Genomic DNA, 16,071 nt, shown 5'->3' on the forward strand with positions numbered 1-16,071 from the left:
CCTTCCTTCCTTCCTTCCCTCCTTCCCTACTTCTCTCTCTCTCTCTCGCAATCATAGCTGCATGGATGCCTGATAAATTTCTCACCCTCTAAACTCCATTCACCATTTTCTAATACTTATTTCCCTTAGTGTCTTGCATGTTTAATCCTGTTTGGTGTATGCTTCTTAGAGAAACTAGACTAGCATAAATAGAAGGAAGTTGACAGATGGAGAAATTGAAGATATGACCCACATTTCTGACCCATATTTCTAAATGACTAGTTAGAACTTTTTTTCATAGAGATAGAAAATAGACAAATAAATCTGGGCCATTGATAATGATTTCTATTTTATATGGGTTAAATTTTTTGAAATAATCTTGTGAGACTTCAGTCCTTGTATATGTGTGTAGTGTGCATGTTCATCTGCATTGATGGTCTACGTTGTCTACTTTTACAAATATCTAGAGGAACAACTGACCTACCAATTAGCCTTTGAATATCCTAGTCAAAGGTTATTTTCTTCTGAACTTTCACACTTTTCAACTGTTGATGCTGAATTCCCAGCGCATAGCTCATAACACTTATATTTGATGGATTATGAATGAATACTCTCACTGCAGGGATAAAGGTCCTTATAGATGAATAGAGCTTTACAAGGGGAACAACTCAGGAGATTCATAAGGCCTAAGCAAGTGTGTTTTGGTGTTCAGCTCCCTGACTTAGTGGAGAGGAAAAGAGAAGATCCCCATTGAGTTGGAGTTAAAGGCTAGAAACCAGGAAAGTGGGGTATCTTCGATGGTGATAAGGTATATTATAAACATTTTCCTGAAAGCCATTCTTTCTCAGGCCAGAGGGAGATGACTTTTCCATTATTGTATTGTGGAAGCTGTTATAATAACAGCATGGCTGTGTCTAGTTACCTCAAGTTATCCTGGAGTGTTGGTTATTGATCCTCCTGACTTTTTCCAGGGTGACCAGGGAAGTAGAGGTCATTCAAGTAGTTATTTTAGGAAGCGAGGTATTTAGGACTTAGGGTATCCAAGCACATTGAGCATATTTATGCAAAAAACAATCATCAGTCTTTTAAAAATGTATGCCTAAAACCGAGTCACACTCTTTCATTGCAAACATAACCTTGATGTTTAAATTCATTTTATAGCATCATAAATAAGATGCATTCGTTGCCTTTACATTTGAGATCTATAAGCTTTAACTCTTTATTAAGTAGTTAAGAATTACTTGTAACAAAACAGTCATTAGTTGATAGGCCCTAATCCTTGAGTGATGATTAATTCGGGAAGTCCTTACCTGAATAACAACATAGTACTTAGTACATAATCAATATTTGTGGGAACATATTTTGTGAACCTAGAAGATATAATATGTACTGCAATATGATTAGGCTACACAATATTGAGTAAACAGGTATTATTATTTTCTTCATTGAGATAAGAATCTAATGGTAAGATAGATGTAAAATAAGTAAACAGAAATAAGTATATAATCACATTTTTGAAAATTGTTAGTTAAAAAAATAACGATGTTGTATAAGAGACTAGTAGGGGGGAAGTTGGAAGACATAGCTAAGCATTACATTTTCAAACCTAGACCTAAAAGATGCATAGGAGTTCACTAAGTAAAGAGTGAATTAAAGATTTTTAGTCAGTGAAACAGCCTGTGCAACATTCATGTCAGGAAGGATTGCATCATTTTGAATATCTTATAGGGTGTAATTTTGCTGTAGTTTTGAGAGAGAACCTAGGCATATGAAATGATATAAAATCTGATTGATATGCAGAGTCAGTATCATGGCAAACATTATAGGCAATATTAAGGAGTTTGATTTTTATTTTAAGGTCAGTGGAAAGTTTTTGAAGGTTGTCATTTATCCTTTTATTCATTTTTTTGCAGGATAAGGGCATAATTTGACTATATTTAAAAATGGTAACTGTGGCTGTTGCATAGATTGGAATGAAATTAGGAAAGGCTATTGAAGTACAAGCAGTTGGTAGTGATTTGATCTAGGGTAATGACAGCAGAGATGGAAGAGAGTCATCACATTTTAGATCTGCAAGGCAGAATTGATAAGAGATATTCACAGAGGTAGAAAATACAGAACAAAGGAATCCCGGCCATTGATGGTGATATCTAATTCACAGAGAAGGGCAAATCAAGGAGGGAGAGGTGTCAAAAATGCATAGAAAGGTCTCAGACTCAAAATTTCTGTGCTCATAGAATGTATCATCTAAAGAGTGACACTTTTCAGAGTAAAAGAAGTGATACTAAAGACAGTATTGGGACAACAGGTATAAACTGTGACAATCCTGAGCAATCTGAGAGAGTGGTTATTGCTCCTATGCTAGACTTCTGGGTCCATTCCAGTTTGCCCTCAATACCTCTCACTGATGTAGTAGTGCTCACCAACCAATGGGACCCATGTCGCACAATTCAGTGAATTCTATCTAGACTTCTTTGCACTAGATCTCTCTGTGAAACTGCTGAACACACTTTGTCTTTTTTGAGAAACTTTATTTTCCTGACAGCAAACGTTCCTCAGGATACTTTTACCATCCTCTCTGGCTAATTCTCACTTTCCTTTGCAATTTTGTTTCTTTTAGCCACCTGATAAATATGGATATTCCTAGTTCTTCCTTTATTCCCTTTAATTCATGTCACCAGTTTCCCTTGGTATCAATATGACCAAAGCACAGATAATTTACATATATCTTCAAGCTCGTCTTCACTTCTGGCTACTAGACCATATCAACAGTTATTCAATACCTTCTCACTTGATTCTTTGAAATTTAAAATTTCAAAGTCATCTCACATAGCACGTCCAGAGCCAAATTTAAGGATTGCTTCTTCCAAAATTGATCTTCTTCCAGTGTTCCTGTGTTAAAAAACTGAGCTACTATTCATTCATTTTGCAAATCAGAAGCCTAGAAATTACCCTTGGAACCTCAGTCTCTCTATTAGTAGCTCCTGCCAATTTACCTACCACTTACCTCTTAGCATTGTCTATTTCTCTTCAGCTTCTTTGTCATCATACAAGTTCAACCTACCATTATCTCTCGTTGGATCTCTGCAAAAGTTCCCTAGCTATTTTTGTGCTTCCACTCTCACATCTTTCCAATTTATCCTCCATATGGAGGTGAAGAGACTTCTTACTACTGAGAAATGGATTATAAAACACCTCCCACCCTCAAACAAAGCTTAAAATGAAAACCTCTCAACAGTAGAAGAATCTTCAGTGCTTTTAGGATAAAAAACAAAAGCTTTGATAACAAGACGTCCTAGGCTATATGAGCTCTGAGCCCTAGCTCCCCAGGAAAACCTTGCAATATCTGTCTATCTGATATTTGTGCTTTAACCACATACTATTTTCTTAGAAGCACCAACTTGCTTCTGCCAGAGGGCCTTTGTACATATGTATCCAAACACCACCACCCTACAACACACACATATATGAACGACTTCACCTAGTTAACTTCCCCTCAGGGAAGCCTAATCTGATTTTCCAAACTGCCTCAAATCCTCCAAATTAAGGCTTTTATTAAACTCTACCACTTTCATCCAGCAATGTCTGTCCTGTCCGCTAAATTGGAAGTTTCATGAGAGCGGACATAATGGCAATTTTTGCTTTTGATTTTTTACCTTTAGCCAGCACATGAAATAGTGTGTAGTAAGTGCAAAATAGGGGACTCAGTGAATATTTATGGAATGAATGAATGACTTCTAAGTGAAAGCATTTCTGTTATACAAGGTTATTGGGCAGGTTTTTCAAAGGAAATAGAATACAATATTTTTCTCAGCTTCTGATGTTGAATTGCTGTATCATCTTCAGTCAATTGCCTCCTATTATGCCATTATTTACCCCATCCATAAAATGGGGGCATGACACATTTTTCCTGTGTCAACACTCATGATAAATAGCTCTAAATACATCTTGAACATTTAATAGATCTGTAATATATAAACATAAATTTTCCTCTGCTAATTAGATGTCACCCTTGACACCACAATGACTGCTGAGCTGTGTTTAATTTATTCTTGCTGTAAAAATAACAGGTAATTAAGAATGAATTATTTTGTTTTAAATACTCTCCCTGTATCGCAAATATACTTCAAACACATACACTCCCTCCGCATGCGTACATGGAGGCACAAACTCATTATCTTTACTATTTTTACCATTACCACCACAACCTATGTTAATTTCCATTTTGTAGTCAAATCCACTCTCCAGAAAGTATATTACATATATAGTATATAAATAGTATATAGCATTCATTAAAATATATAATCCCATGCTGATCTTCTCTTTTAATAAATATGTAGTTTTAAAAATTGAATGGCATAATTTCCAACTGGCCCTGCAATGTGTATACAATGCACATTATATATTGTAGGTAATTATACAAAACCTTGTATATGGGCTCTCCCAAATGAAGATTTCATGCAAATGAGTAATGTAAATGCACTTCCAAAATGGGTATGCTGATGCTGAATATGATTCTTCCTAATAGGATGGAAGTATGCCCCAGTGGCATTGATTTAGCTCTCCATTTTTGGCCTGCCCCCACCCCTTTAAACTCCCAGTTAAGTAGCACAGTGGCTTTTCACCTTTCCGCCTGGTTCATCTGGCCCAGTAGGGCTCCTTCTCCCAATTTGCCCACACTGAGCCATGAGCACTAAATGAAGCGAATAATTTGGTGCATTGTTGGGGGGGTGGCAGTGGGGGTGGGAAGGGGAGGGGACAGCTGACAGTGAATGGTGTCAGCTGCAGAGGCAGCAGAAAAAGCCGACATCTTAATAAAACAGCCTCAGGCGAAATCCCATTAAAGCCTTCAGAAGCTTGTTTCCCTGCAGTTGAGCAGGTAGGCGTTGAGCAGTACGAGGCAGCCCTGAGTGCTCTCAGGGAGCCCAGTTCAAAAAAAAATTTTTTGAGGGCTTTTTTTTCTTAATATAAATCATCCACCAGCATAGCTCCTCAGAGTCATTTGCAAGGCAGAGAAAGAGAGAGCCAGCACAGGAGAGAGTAAAGGAGGGAGGAAGGGAAAGAGCTAGGGAGAGAGAGATATAAAGGGATGAAGTTCCTCTGCCACAGCAGGAGCAGTGAGCAGGCTGTGTGTGCACCCATTAGCGTTGGAGTGAAGACCTCAGGCTGACCTTTGGAGAGGCGAGGGAGCAGGCAGTGCTCAGGCAGAATGACAATGAGGATGGTGCATCCAAGAGGTGCATTGTCTGGCTGGCTCCTAGGCCAAAAGGGTGATGGCACATCCCTTACAAGTAACACTGTCTTGTGAGCAGGATGATGGGCAGAACATCAGTGAATAGCATAATGATTGCACTTGAAAAGCCTGACAAGGCACACCATTGACTCTACAGAAAAACAGAAGAACATACATGTGCACATGTATTTCCCTCCTACTTATACATGTAGTACATGCAACACAGGCTAGAATAACTGTCTAAAAATATGTTTTGGGTTCACATAGTACATCTTTGAAAGACTATATTTACATTATATTTGTTGATGAGCATGAATTCAACTTTTAAAAGCTTCCAGAGCCTGACCAACATGGGGAAAGCCCATCTCTACTAAAAATACTAAATTAGCCAGGCTAATTACATGCCTGTAATCCCAGCTTCTCGGAAGGCTGAGGCAGGAGAATCGCTTGAACCTGGGAGGCAGAGGTTACGGTGAGCTGAGATCGTGCCACTGCACTCCAGCCTGGGCAACAAGAGCGAAACTCCACTCCACACCAAAAAAAAAAAAAAAAGAAACAAAAGCTTCCAGAAAAGTGACCTGGTACCTCTCCCAGTATTTAAAGCCCTTCTCTGTCAGGAAGTTCATTGTCATATCTAGCAAATATTCCTCATACTACAGCTTTAGACTACTTCTAATAAGAATGAATATATTTTGTTGATGAGCACTAAAAATTAACTTGAACACAAGTTTTACATTATGCAATTGGATACTCTGTAGTTGATAAAAATGAATGTTCCTCTTAAATGATGACCATCTGTTCAATGTGCGCAATTAAATGAAAGCCTCAAGTTCACAACATTTCTAGTTATTCTTAGTTAAGTGCAGGTTTATTTCACTAAGTACACTCTATGTGGTCCTGAAAAGTCATGTGAATTAAGAGCTGTTATAAATTGAATGACATTAGGAGAATATGGAGTTTTAACACTTAAATAATACAAAATGTAAAATACTTATTAAGGTCAATAATCTTTAGCTTTTTTTGGTCATTTTAATGTAGGTTTTGCTTATCAGGTTTTTGGAAACTTCATTGATAACCTATTTGTACTTTAGTTTCACAAATCTAGGCTTTCACACTCAACAAATCTCAATTCACTTGCTAAGAAAAGGGACGTTGGTAATAGAAGTTTTAAGAGAGAAGGCTAAACTTGAGTTAAATTTAAATATGTTCTAATTAATCAAACTTCATACTTAATCTTTGGACAAACTATAAATAGGCATAATATAAAGATGCAGATAGTTAATTGAGACAACCTACATGATATTATTGGATTCTAGGTAAAATTCAAGGCTGCTCTCCAGCCCAGTGCTATTCAATCCCTCTCTTCCACCACTCCCTCTGATGTCTTCAACGCTAAGAAGGAGAAATGGGATTGGTCAAGTCTAAGGGAATTTAATAGAAAAGGAACTGGTGTTCTAATTCTACATGGGCTATTTGTCTTCTCTATCTCAGTAATTATTTTTCTTTTCCTCTTTTCTTTTTAGCACACCGTAGCATTTTTTTTTTTTCTGATTGACAGAAGTCCCTCTTTAGAGTGCCAGATGAAGACCCCTATAAAATAGGCTTGCAGTAGATGGCTAGGTTTAATGCTCTAGTCTAGGCCTTAGGTAAACATCTTTCTTTCCCCCTTTATTTCCCTTGGGGTTGTTTTCCACTATCTCAGAATGTAAAACATATAAGGCAGAGAATGGTGTTAACATCATAGATTATGGCACAAGGAGCTAAGGTGGTCACTTAGTGTGCTATTACTCTAGATATGTGATTTCCCGACGAAAGGAGTCTTTGTGACATCGTTGGGTCCAACCAGCCTTAGTGACTCTTTTTTGGATTTAGTGGGAGCAGATTAATAGAATTGATGGTGGTGGCTTGTTTGTTGTTATTGTTTGTGAAGTTTCCTTTTTGTGTGTCTATCACGGAATGTGTCATGACTCCAGCAAGAAAGTCAAGGATTTTAGGTTTCAGGACTCTTTCTCTTGGGCATTTTCCAATCTTAGCATGATTAACATTTGGGATAGATATAGCAGATTAGGTTAAACATAAGAACAGCAGGCTGGGGTGTGAGAGGCAAAGCCTTGTCTGCGGGGGATAAAGGCTCATGAGTAGGGAGAGACCTCTAGTGTTAATACCTCAAACTGCAAGTGCAACTGCAAACCGGTTGAGCAGAAGTCCTCAGGGAGGATGAGAAGGTAAGTTAGGGGGCTTATGGATTCATATATTCGATCTGGAAAGACTCAGATACCAGATGACTTTAGTTTCCCAGTCCTTAGAACGTTACTGCCTGGAATTGGTAGGTAGCATGCTCTTCAGCATCCTGGGTTGTGTTTTCTCTTTAACCAATTTTTCAGCCACATTGAATGATGATGACTATGTCTTTCTAGGACTCAAACTGTAAATTTACCTACATTGAGACTATCGAATTCATAACCTACCAGCTTTTTGACTGTTAGAGAGAAAGGAATTTTCCCTTTCTTTCCACAATGAAAGTTCCCAGGTAAGAATTGGGAAATGAAGTTCCATACAAAATGGTTCACACTGTATCACATGCAAATCAGACAAGGCTCAGTATTAGAAGAAGCAGTTCTCTCCTCAGCCCAAGGAAAGTCAGCGCCCTCTCTGTGCAGGAGTTACTGGAGAGTATGGGGTGTATTGGTTCACAGCTCTTCTGGAACTACATGGTTGGAATGGGAGAGTAGCAATTCCTAAAAAGAAGAGGAATATTATCCAAGGATGTTATGATAACAAATGTTCACTCTAACCTCTTTCTCCGCTCCCAATTTTTCTATAGGCTCATCTTTTCCTTTAATAGAGACATTACATTTCATATGAGGTTGCCTACTTGCTTAATATTAATAGCCAACACTTATATAGTCCTGACTGTAAACCAATACTTTTTATAATCTCTCTCCCCTCTCTCTCTTTCTCTCTCTGTCTCTCTCTCCTGGCGACCACAATCTTACGAGGTAGATGTAATGTGCCACCCAATTCTCCTTTCTAGGAGGGACTTGTTGCCCATGATGAAAGAAATATAGCAGTAGGCAGGAGTCTTCGGCTGTCAGCTCCTACAGTAATTGACTCAGCTGTAGACAGTTGCCTCATCCAAGGCCTTGTCTTTTCCCAAGATAACTCTCATTTAATAACTGTTTAATGCCCGCATAAAAAGTTACAGTAATTTCAGCCCAACTTTAGAGAGTTCTGTAAAACCGTTCTAGCTCCAGAGGTCCCCTCGGGCTTGGTCAAATTTAACCTTAAATCTGTGTCACTTGCCGCCTTCTTCTGCTCACTCCTGCTTTCTCCCCACTCTTTTTCATAGGTGTTGATTCCAAGGGCACTCTTCAATAAATCTCCTGCATAGTAAACTCCTTCTGGAAAACTGTTTCCCAGGGAAGCAAGCTGTTATATATAGATGCCATTATTATTCCCAATTTGGAAAGGAGAAGTGAGCTCTGTACATTTTTATCTATAGGTCAGATACTTTACACACAGTATAAATTTCACAAGAGGTATCTTCTATTAGATAAAAGTTCCTCAAAGCTGAAGTGTGAGCTCACTACTTTAACTTCTTTATCACACACACACACACACACACACACACACACACACAAAAGGCAAACAAAATACTTTTTTTCATTTATTCTTTGCCATTTATGCTTTTGTCTTGTGAATTGCTGCTTATATTCTTTCCCCAATATTCTATGGGTTTATTGATTTGTTAAAATTGTTTACTCTATATTCTAATTCTTCAATAATTATTTGCATTGCAAATACCTCTTCTTGTGATTTGTTTTTTCATCTTTTTTTCGGGTATTGTTTAGTGTGCAAATGTTTCTGATTTTATTGTGGGCAAATTAAGCACCCTTTCCTTCATCATGTGTGCGTTTGGTACCTTAGCTAAGAAATAATTTCGTAACATAGGGTCATAATAGTCTTCTTTATTTTCTTCTAAATATTACAAAGTTTTGCTTGTTTATATTTAAATACTTAATCCACTTTATCTTCATCTCTTTTAAGTCCAATTTTATTTGGACTTATTTTTGTTCCATATGGACAACCAAGTTCCCCAGCAAGTACATGAAGAGTGCATGTTGCTAATTGATTTGTTTACCCTCATTTTGTAACAAGTGTTTACATATTCATAGACTGCTAGCATTTAAATTTAAGTCCATAATTAAAATTTAGACTTTGGTAAATCATGGGGCAATTTTATAATTGAACAATAATCAGAATTTATATTATGATTTTGTAAAGTGTTCTCTGCAGAGCAAATAACATGTACTGAGTGCATATTTATTTTTTATATTTCTAGTTTTATCACCTCCATATTACTCAGAATAAATGTTCGTATTAAAACCATACCTTTTCTTGTGTTTGTGTTCGTATTTCTAATTCCAAAGTAAAAAGCATTTGACATGTAACTACTCTTAGAATTTAAATGATAACTTTGACACTTATTAATTATGTGACTTTTTAAAACAGATTTAATAGGACTATTGTGATGAGAAAATAAATAATCATAAATAATTGATGAAAAATAATCATAAGTGATTTATACCAGTGTATGGAAATTTTTAATTAATATATATTAAATGTTCTAAAATTTACATTTTTATCTTATTACCAGCAACTTTCAACTTCCTACTTATTCTATTGATAGATTTCATGAATTCTTCTCGCTGAAATTGTCCACTTCCCTTTGAGTTTTGGAACCCTTGAGTCATCTTTTTATTTTATTTTTTGTTTATTTACTTATTTTCTTTTGAGACGGGAGTCTCACTCTGTCACTCAGGCTGTAGTGCGGTGGTGTGATCTCAGCTCACTTCAACCTCCTCCTCCTGGGTTCAAGCAGTTCTCCTGCTTCAGGCTCCTGAGTAGCTGGGATTACAGGTGCGGACCACCAGACCACGCTAATTTTTTACATTTTTTGTAGAGACGGAATTTTGCCACATTGGCCAGGCTGGTCTTGAACTCCTGCTTGAGACATCTTTGAATCCTGATTTGCATAGGTTTTTGGAAGACGGGGTGAGTGGGTAGTTGCATTAGTGAGTTTTCACACTGCTATGAAGAATTTCCCTGAGACTGGGTAATTTATAATGGAAAGAGGTTTAATTGACTCACAATTTCACATGGCTAGGGAGGCCTCAGGAAACTTACAATTATGGCTGAAGGCAAAGGCGAAGCGAACACCTTTTTCACGAAGCAGCAGGAGAGAGAAGTGAGCAAAAGCAGAGAAAACTGCCTTATAAAACGATCAGATCTCGTGAGAACTCACTATCATGAGAACAGCATAGGGGAACCACCCTCACGATCCAGTAACCTCCCTCCTTTGACACGTGAGGGTTACACGTCCCTCCCTAGACATACGGGAATTACAATTCGAGATGAGATTTGGGTGGGGACACAGAGCCAAACAATATCCGTAGTGTTTCTATTACACTCCTCCTTTTTAACACACTTTTTTCTTTGTCATATTTCTCAGTTCCTCTAATAAGTCAATAATATTCTATTTGATATAGTACCCTCTTTTCCCAGAGTCCCCTTTTCCTTATTAATTTTTTTTAGATGGAGTCTCACTCTGTCACCAGGCTGGAGTACAGTGGTGTGATCTTGGCTCACTGCAATCTCCGCTTCCTGTGTTCAAGTGATTCTCCTGCCTCAGCCTTCTGAGTAGCTGGAATTACAGGTGTGCACCACCACACCCAGCTAACTTTTGTATTTTTAGTAGAGATGGGATTTCACCATGTTGGTCAGGATGGTCTCGAACTCCTGACCTCGCGATCTGCCTGTCTCAGCCTCCCAAAGTGCTGGGATTAGAGGTGTGAGCCACCATGCCCAGCGCAGAGTCCTCTTTTCCTTTGCCTTCTGTTCTCCTGCCCATACTGAGACTTCCCTTTTTTATTTTGCTGAGATAGAGTTACATTTTTCTAGATCTCGTCATCCTCTTTTGTGATTTACTCATTTCCCTGGAGTATATTTTTGAGTAATGTCTTAAGAACAGATGCATAGGAAATAAAATAGCTGAGCCACTATGAGTCCAAAAATGTCTTTTTTGTTCTCTTTTTTAGTAATATTTGGTTAGGTCAGAATAGAAGAGTTTATTCAGTAGTAGCGAGAATAAGTTCCAAATATCAGTGTCCTAAAACAACATAGGTTTTATTCTCAGTGTTACTCCATGTCCATCATGGATCAATCACAAGAGAAGGTAGCATTGTTTACTGTCACTGAGAACAAGACTGCAGGAGCAGTCAGCAGCAGAGATTTGGCCAGTTGCCATGGCTAGGGGAAGAAAAGAAGTCACTGGATGGTTTTCACCAGAAATTAAATGTGTCGCAATAACGCCTTTCACTTCTGTTAGCAATCCTCTTGCCTGAGCTGGTTACATCCCCTACTGAACTTAAAGGAGGCCAGGAAGTGAAACTCTAACAAAGTTCTTAGAAAGCAGAATGCCTGAAATGTCTCTTGATTAGCATTAATGACTATCATAATAATGTGGCTGATATTATCTTGGAACTTCAATGAGTTAAATGCTAGGTTTTGAGGATTGGTTCTCCATGTGTTTTGCCTCTCTTTCTGTCTATATATTTGTTTCCTTAATTACTTTCCTTTACATAAGTTTTCTATTTTTGTCCCCCTAAATATCTAATAGTTACATTCCACATTATATATCCAAAACAAGTATCATTTCTGCTAGCAGTTTCACTTACGATTTTCCCTATTACCAACAGTAACACAAGTTTAACCTTACTGTTTAATTAACAAGTATAAATAGTATTCTTTGTTTTCTCATATTCTACATCTGATCTATGGTATCTCTACATTTAAAAGACTGGCATCACTTATCTATGTCACACTTATCCTATTGCTAACACCGGAGCCATAGTCACCATAATTGTCACCGAGATGACTGCAATAACCTTCTAATTGGTCATAACATTTCAGCTCTTGCTCACCTACTGTCAATTCTGTATAATGAGGTATCTTTTAAACATAAACCAGCAATCAAAAATTATTTAAAGTAAATAAAAACAGAGACACAACATATCAAAATCTCTGTAATGCAGCAAAAACAATGTTAACAGGAAGCACTATAACCTCTGCTGTCTTTTGGGTGCTACATACCTACCCCAAAAGCTAGAAAGATATCAAATTAATTATATAACAACACATTTAGAGGAACTAGAACAACAAGAACAACAAGAACGTTAGAAGAAGAAAAGAAAACTAAAATCAGAGTGAAGCTGAACAAAATTGAGACCCAAAAACCATACAAAAAATCAATGAAACCAAAAGTTGATTCTTTGAAAAGACAATCAAGATCAATAGACCACTAGTTAGATTAACAAAGAAAAAAAAAAGAGAAGATCCAAATAAGCACTGTCAGAAATGACACAACTGATCCCACTGAAATACAAAACACCCTCAGAGTCTATTATGAACACCTCTATTACATAAACTAGAAAATCTAGAGGAAAAGAATAAATTTCTAGAAACACACTATATCCTAAGATTGAATCAAGAAGAAATTAAGAAATTAAAACACTGAATAGATTAATATCAAGGTCTAAAATTTAATCAGTAATAAAAAACATGCCAACCAAAAAAGCTCTGGACCAGATGGATTCACACAGCCAAGTTCTATCAGATGTACAAAGAAGAGGTGGTAACAATTCTACTGAAACTTTTCCAAAAATTTGAGGAGGAGGCACTCCTTGGTAACTCATTCTATGAAGCCAGCATCACTCTGATACCCAATCTGGCAAAGACACAACAAGGAAAGAAAACTACAGATCAATATCCCTAATGAACATAGATGCAAAAATCCTCAACAAAATACTAGCAAACCGAATTCAACAGCACATCTAAAAGTTAATTTACCATGATCAAGTAGGTTTCATTCCTGGGCGGCAAGGTTGGTTCAACATATGAAAATCAATAAATTTGACTCACTACATAAACAAAACTAAAAATGAAAACAATATGATCACTTCAATATATGCAGAAAAAGCTTTTGATGAAATCCAATATCTTTTCTTGATAAAAACTGTTGATGGTTAATATTAAGTGTCAGCTTGATTGGATTGAAGGATGCAAAGTATTATTTCTGGGTGTATCTATGAGGGTATTGCCAGGGAAGATTAATATTTGAGTCAGAGAACAGGGAGAGGCAGATCCACCCTCAATCTGGGTGGGCACCATCCAATCGGCTGCCAGGGTGGCTAGAAAAAGCAAGCAGAAGAAGGTGAGATGAGCTGAATTGCTGAGTCTTCTGGCCTTCATCTTTCTCCTATGCTGGATGCTTCCTGCCTTTGAATGTCAGACTCCAGGTTCTTTGGCTTTTAGGGTCTTGAACTTTTACACCAGTGGTTTTCCAGGGGCTCTCAGGCCTTCAGTCACAGACTAAAGTCTGCACTATAGGCTTTCCTACTTTTGATGTTTTAGGACTCTGACTGGACCACTACTGGCTTTCTTTCTCCTCAGCTTGCGGAGGGCCTGTTGTGGGACTTCACCATGTGATCGTGTCGGTCAATTCTCCTTAATAAACTTCTTCTAATATATACATATATCCTATTAGTTCTGTTGCTTTAGAGAACTCTAACTAATACAAAACCCCTCAAGAAATGAGGCATCAAAGGTATAATAATCAAATAATAAGACCCATCTATGACAAACTCACAGCCAACCTCATACTGAATGGGCAAAATCTGTAAGCATGCCCCTTGATAACTAGAATAAGACAAAGGATATCCACTCTCACCACTCCCATTCAACATAGTACTGAAAGACCTAACCAGAGCAGTCAGGCAATGGGAAAAATAAAAGGTATCCAAATAGGAAAATAAAAAGTGAAACTATCTCTCTTCACTGATGATATGATTCTCTACCTAGAAAACCCTAAAGACTCTGTCAGGAGACCCCTGGAACTGATAAATGATTTAAGTAAAGTTTCAAGATACAAAATCAGTGTACACAAATCAAGAGCATTTTATATGCCAATAATGATTGAGCTTAGAGACAAATCAAGAAAATCAAGAAAACAACCCCAGTTACAATAGCCACAAAGAGAATAAAATACCTAAGAACGTGTCTAACCAAGGAGTTGAAGATCTATACAAGAAGAACTACAAAACATTACTAAAATGAATCACTGATGACAAAAATAAATTTTAAAAAATTCATGCTCATGAATACAAATAACCAACATTGTTAAAATAGCTGTACTGCCCAAAGCAATGTACAGATTCAATGCAATTCCTATACAACTTCAAATGACATTTTCATGGAATTTGGAAAAATGATTCTAAAATTCTTATGGAAACAAAAAAAAAAAGCCCAAATAGCAAAAGAAATCCTATGCAAAAAGAACAAAGTTGGAGGCATTATAATACCTGACTGACTTCAAACTGTACTATAAAGATACAGTAACCAAAACAGCATGGCACTGGTACAAAAAAAAATATATAGACTGTCTCTATACCATGGAACAAGTATAAACAACCCAGAAATAAAGCCACACACCTACAGTCATATGATCTTCAACATAGTCAACAAAAATAAGCAATGGGGATCCTAATACGTGGCTAGTCATATGCAGAGGAATGAAACTGGAGACATACCTTTCACTAGATATAAAAATTGACCCTAAATGGATTAAATATTTAAATTTAAAACCTCAAACTACAAGAATTCCAGAAGAAAACCTGGAAAACACCATTTTTTGTGAACCTTGGCCTTGTGAAAGAATTTATAACTCAGTCCTGAAAAGCAATTGTAGCCAAACCAATATTGGCAAGTGGGACCTAGTTAAACTAAACAGCTTCTGCACAGTAGAAGAAACTATCAACATAGTAAACAGCCTATAGAATGGGAGAAAATATTTGCAAACTATGCATCCTACAAAGGCATAATGTCTAGAATCTATAACGAACTTAAACAATTGAACAAAAAAAAAAAAAACAAACCCATTAAAATGTGGGCAAAAGACCTGAACAGATACCTTTGAAAGAAGACATACAAGCAGTCAACAAACATATGAGCAAATGCTCATTATCACTAGTCATCAGAGAAATATGAATCAAAACCCCAATTAAATACAATCTCATGACAGTCAGAATAGCTATTTTGTAAAAGTCAAAAAACAACATATGCTGGTGAAGCTGCAGAGAAAAGGGAATGCTCATACACTGTTGGTGAGAATGTAAATTGTTCCAACTACTATAAAAATTAGTTTGGAGATTTCTCGAAGAACTTAGAACACCATTCAACCCAGCAATCCCATTACTGGATATATATTCAAAAGAAAACAAAACATTCTACAAAAAAGAAACATGCACTCACATGTTCATTGCAACACTATTCACAATTTGAAAGACATGGAATCAATCTAGGTACCCATCAATGGTGGATGAGACTTTTTTAAAAATGTGGTGCATATATACCAAGGAATGCTATGCAACCATAATAAAGAATGAAATCTTGTCCTTTGCAGCAACATGGATACAGCTAGAGGCCATTATCCTAAGCAAATTAACGCAAGAACAGAAAATCAAATATTACATGTTCTTACTTATAAGTGAGAGCTAAACATTGGGCAGTTATGTTCATAAACATGACAAAATAGAAACTGGGGACTACTAGAAGCTGGGGAAGCAAGCAGGGGAAGGGTTGACAAACTATCGGCTACTATCCTCGGTACCTGGGTAAAGAGATCATTTATACCATAAACCTCAGCATCACACAATATACCCAGGTAACAAACCTGCACATGTATCTCTTGAATCTAAAATACCAATTGAAATACGCGCACACACACACATACACACATACAC

At 37.1% G+C, this 16,071-nt stretch overlaps 1 long non-coding RNA gene across 1 annotated transcript in view; it reads left to right on the plus strand.

Moving 5' to 3' along the window:
* LOC102125089 (uncharacterized) overlaps positions 1 to 16,071 on the plus strand; it is a 145,068-nt gene that overhangs the window by 96,577 nt on the left and 32,420 nt on the right. The window lies entirely within an intron of this gene.

Source organism: Macaca fascicularis, chromosome 4 (assembly GCF_037993035.2).
Source record: "Macaca fascicularis isolate 582-1 chromosome 4, T2T-MFA8v1.1".
Taxonomy (NCBI): Eukaryota; Metazoa; Chordata; class Mammalia; order Primates; family Cercopithecidae; genus Macaca; species Macaca fascicularis.